This window comes from Plutella xylostella, chromosome 19 (genome assembly GCF_932276165.1).
Source record: "Plutella xylostella chromosome 19, ilPluXylo3.1, whole genome shotgun sequence".
Taxonomy (NCBI): Eukaryota; Metazoa; Arthropoda; class Insecta; order Lepidoptera; family Plutellidae; genus Plutella; species Plutella xylostella.
This window is the reverse complement of record NC_063999.1, coordinates 2,251,758-2,257,625: the sequence shown is the minus strand read 5'-3', so window position 1 is coordinate 2,257,625 and position 5,868 is coordinate 2,251,758.

The following is a 5,868-nucleotide window of genomic DNA, read 5'->3' as shown; positions in this document are numbered from 1 at the left end:
GATCACGATTGATCTGCCGAGCTTCCGGCCCGATGTCCTGAATGGAGCCAGGCCCACGCTCGTAGTGGCGAGCCTGGGGGCGCCTACCGCGAGTGAGAATAGCAATTGTGAAACTGACTGCGAATTGTCGAGGAGTCGTCATGTGTGCTGCAGAGGACTGCGCGGTTGAGATGGGATGGTTTTTTTGGTACGGTTTGGTTTGTGATGTGTTAAGTAGTTGAATTAAACATAGGTTACTGATAAGCTCGTTAAAAATAAAAAAGTTCAGTCGCTTGGAGGGAAATTTTCAGCCGCATATGTCCGTTGTAAGAATTTTTTGAGCAGAAGCTTATCCGTCATAAATTTTCTTCTTATAACCAACAAATGTATGTAAGTACATTCAATTTTAATAAACGTAGGTAAACTCTTCGAGAATGTTCTATGTCTAGCAGTGCATGACTATGGGTTAATTACGTTAATTATGATGATGACACGTTAACATTTCAGTAACTAATTCCTATAGAGGTAGACATATTCCATGACCCATAGCACGTTATGTAGCATACATAATTTAAGTCGGGCAAGACCGTATTCAGACCTTGTGGTATCTCCCCTGAAGACATCAATTGACGCGCAATACAGATTTCGCGCTGTAGATAAATCATCTAACACCGACTTGATAGAGAATAGCTGCAAAGATTGTGTTTGGTGTTTATAAAGATTGTTAACTAAGAAATAATGACTCGCTTGCGTTATAAACATCTAACAAAGGTAATATTAAAACAGTTGTGGGTTGATAAAAATACGAGTGGTGAAAATAGTAATATTATGACAAATTCTTTCAAATCGATTTTTCGTGCTACGGGCTACGCCGTAGGCTTTTTGCTACGAGCTTTTCGTAGTCATTTAAAAACATAGAAACTGAATGGATTTATTTTGCCCAAGGCATAAGTTATTAGTGTGATATTGTTATATTTTATTTCATAATATGAGAAGTTACCTACGAGAAGGTTATTTTTTAATGATAAATGACGTTGAAAATATATGTGATATTTTTTTTTTCTTAAACCTTTTACGAAGGTTTTACGAGCTTTCAACAGTACCGGCGCTTTATAACGTATATTGAATGTACAGTCAGTTAAAGATTTTACGCTGGGGTTTGGCATAAGCCGTATCTCCTTTGCTGACTGTACTTTACGCCGTCACATCCACACCATCGTTTCCCCGACTGTAACTTGCATAACAGGTCTACACTGCATCGTATAAAGCTCGGATGTCAGTGTCGGCATGTGTACATCGCCCTTGGTGATAATTAGTACACATCCATCTCAATAAACGCATAACAATTGCAGTCCTGAAACCCGATAGCAATCCAATAGACGTTTGGAATGCACGTTGAGTATAAATAATTGTACTACATTCGTTAGACTATCTACTACAGTGATCTATCAGTACAGTACCTACACTTGGTGTCAATAATGGTAACACTGTAAATTTCTCGAAAGACCACTAGTATGTTCCGGTCTAAGTACTTATGTGTGATGTATGTACGATGCCGTCTGTTCAGAAGGGTAGAATAAACTCAACATAGCTAGATACTATAATATATTGACAAATAAAGTTACACACCTGAACTTACCCTACATATCCGCTCTGCATAGTTCAACTTTGTTGATTCGACACTGCGTTTAATATTCAGTTTCAGAGTTAAATTTACTCAAGCAATTTCTCTTCACGCATTTCGAATCGCCCTAATGTTTATAACTTATACAGATATTATTTAGAAAACTTTATAATAAAATTTTCCGATATCCCGCCAAAACCGATCTTCTTTTGTTTTTTCTTTTTCTTTCTTTCGGAAAGCGATTGGTTTTATGCATATTCAGCCAGTGTTATACGCAGATTATTATTTATGATATGTAGGTATGTATGATTATGTTCCTTAGGGCGGATTCGACCAACGTCGAGTAACTTTTTACTCAGGCGCGGATCCACCCATATGGGCAAGATGGGCATGCCCATCACCTAAATGCCTGGCCATATCACACCACGGGATTTCAATACATATAATAATTTCGTTATTTTATCATTTCCGTATGGGTGTTTTTTTTATAAATAATGATGCTGATGGTGATGATTTCTGGTTATGCTAAATAATTTATTTTCACCTCGAAAGCCCTCCGGATAGTTGTTGAAGAATTCAAAAACAATAAAATTTTCTGTTATGTTTTTTGTCAGTTTCGGCTAACAGCAAAAGTCACTATTTATGTATTTAAGTACAACGAGACTAGTTTGATCTCAATAAGCCTTTTTATAATACAGTTATTATAAAAAACTTTAAGGTTTTGATCAAATTCTAAAATGTTTTAGTAAAAATTGGTAATTTGGTGTAGAAATTTTGAAAATTTTCATTTTATGACTAGACTTTTAAATAGCTGTAGGTAACATAAAACTATTCGCCCAATAAAGATAACATTAGCAACATAAATATTATTATTTATCAGAAATCTCAAGTTTTACTTGCAATTCCTACAAAACCTCAACAAATATGCATGTCATTGTGATTCAAATACAGTTCAAATATTATTTTTAATTAACTTTGATATTACAAGACGACTGACTGGCGTAGAAGACGACTGACTGGCGTAGTAGACGACTGACTGGCGTAGTGGTTAGTGACCCTGACTACTGAGCCGAAGGTCCCGGGTTCGATTCCCGGCTGGGGCAGATATTTGTTTAAACACAGATATTTGTTCTCGGGTCTTGGATGTTATATATTTGATATTACAAAATTATGCCTCCATCAATATTTTTGATTATCCACTACTCCCTGGTTATGCTCTAACCGAGAATGGAGAAATTGGCACTAAGGTTCAGTATACCACTTTTAATTTATTTTTGGGCAAGTAAATAATTGTTGAAAAGTAGAAAAAAACTCAAACTTTAGAAACGTCACGCATTTTCTTAGGGCGGATGTGAAACTACTAAATAACGTCAAACCTAGCCCGCCGAAATGACGGGCGTTTATAGTGGTCGTGTCGGTTGTAAAAGAGGATGGGCACAAATCTATGGAAGCTGGGACCGGCACCAATAGAGATGAGTGATAAGGTGACGTCGTTGAAAAGATTTTTTTTGCAGAATATGAATAACAGAAGCGCTAGTCCTGATTTACTGTCCAATTAGAATAATCGTACCTTGAAAGTTTTTATAAGTTATTTCTGTAATTTTAATGTTTTTGTTATTTTTTCACATTCATTTTTAATTTTTATAACAAATGATCATCATTCATTAGAATATTATATTTGTTACGGTTGAAGGTAATTTCTCTCTTTTTAATAATAAGTACATGTTTACGTCATCAACAGTTAGGGCGTAATACACGTAAACACACAGAGAGATAGAGTACAATGTCGCTGAAAAATACTTTACGAATATATTTCAAAATGGACAACTTCTACGGATTTGTCGTTAATTATAATATTTTTTTGCGCACTTGAAAAGAGCTATCCATCGATCTCCGCACTTGAAAAGAGCTATCCATGGCTCATCTTTATTGGACATAATTATGTCCCAAAACGCCCATGCTCTTTTTTTAACTTTATTTAAAATACCTTAAATTACTTTTTTTGGCGTTGAATTTTTTTAACTATAATAAAGTGATCTAAAATTATCGAATAAGAATATAAAAAATATATGCATATTCCCTATGACATATGATAGTTTAGTCTTGTTGTATACCTACGTTGTATAGTAACTTTTGCCGTAGCACAAACTTTTGTTGGATAAAAAATAACCTGTTTTTCCAGTTTTGAAATGTAAAATTTACTGTTATTTATGTTGTGTTAATTGCTGGTGTTCCTTATTTAATAAAAAAATAAATATTTATTTATCCAGAGGGATTTTGAAAAGGGAAAATTGCGTTATGATCACTACCAACATACATAAAAATCTGTTACACCTTATACCTCAAGGCGAGGCAAAACCACCTTTTTTAGGGTTCCGTACCTCAAAAGGAAAAAAAAACCTTATAGGATCACTTTCTTGTTCGTCTGTCTGTCACCACCGTTTTTCTCAGACACAAGTAAGTAAAGATATCAAGCTGATATTATTTCGCATAAATATTACAAATTTACGGCCCAATTGCATTGTATTTTATGGGACACGCAGAGTTGGGATGATTTTTTTTCTGTTGTTTTGATGATGTAGGATATTGTTGAATAGGTCTTTCAAAAATATTACAGGTAAGCTCAAACCATTTTTTGATTCAGTGATTGGTTTACGAAATATTAAGCTTTGAAGTGCAAATTTTTGTTAGACTCAAGTGAGGCTGGCTAAATAGTTAATCCAAAAAATATGAAAAATTCACGGATATAAATTATGATGAAATTAAAAAGAAAATTATCTCAGTAAGTAGACTTGTACGGACTCCTGAGTGGGCGAGTCCAACTCGCACTTGGTCGGTTTTTTTACTTGCCCACCACCTATTTTGAGGTCTGGATCCGCGCCTGTTTTTACTCGAGAGTAAACTACCAATTACTCGCGAGTAAGCAGATTTTGCATTCTACCAAACCTGAAACCAAGATAAGTAGCTTATCCCAAGAATAAAATGTTATACCGCCAAAATTTACCGTGTAACGAGCTTATCCGAGAGTAATTTTGTAATGGCGGCAGCACATCAGCTGATTAGAAAACCGTCATAATGACATATAAACACATCTGTCAAATCATAAACAAAAGTACGTTAAAAGGCAAATTCTCAGAATAACAACAGCGAATAAAATATTAAAACATAAACAATTTCCTACTATTATAATCCATTCAAACTAAGTTGGCATGTCATTTCTATTGCATGCTTTGAAAACGCAGCTATATTTATTTTAGTTGCAGTATAGTTTCGTTCCTCGTTCATTCAATTAATCATGGTATAACTTGGTAGATTGCAAATGAACTTATCCCAGATATTTACTCGCGTATAAATTTTATTCCGGTATAGTTATTCTCGTGTAACGAGATGTTTGGACGAATCCACCCTTAATGTAGTTAGTGCATTAGGATGATAGTTTATTTACCTAGTTCTATGGGTAGGATATCCGTGGTGGACCATGGATAAGTACATTTGCATTCTACCAAGTTATACCATGATTAAATTGAATGAACGAGGGACGAAACTGTAATGCAACTAAAATAAAAATAGCTGCGTTTCAAAGCATGCAATAGAAATGACATGCCAACTTAGTTTGAATGGATTATAAAAGTATGAAATTGTTTATGTTTTAATATTTTATTCGCTGTTGTTATTCTAAGACTTTGCCTTTTAACGTACTTTTGTTTATGTTTTGACAGATGTGTTTATATGTCATTATGACGGTTTTCTAATCAGCTGATGTGCTGCCGCCATTACAAAATTACTCTCGGATAAGCTCGTTACAAGGTCAATTTTGGCGGTATAACATTTTATTCTTGGGATAAGCTACTTATCTTGGTTTCAGGTTTGGTGGAATGCAAAATCTGCTTACTCGCGAGTAACTGGTACTTTACTCGTGAGTAAATGTTACTCGACGTTGGTCGAATCCGCCCTTAATGTAGTTAGTGCATTAGGATGATAGTTTATTTACCTAGTTCTATGGGTAGGATATCCGTTTTTAAAACTCACTGACCTCTTAGTAAATGTTCTTTCTGTTTGGTGCAAATAAAGTGGATTGTTATTTGTATTATAAATGGAAAGTTTGTAATTTCCTGATAAATATTTTGAAGTTCAAAAGATTATGAAATTCAAGCGAACCTACGCTAATGCTACAGAGTTCGTAGCATAAGGCATGGCCTACGCCGTGCCGTAGCAGTTCCGTAGCAGTTTCCGTTCTAAAGTAAAAAATATTATTTTACACAATA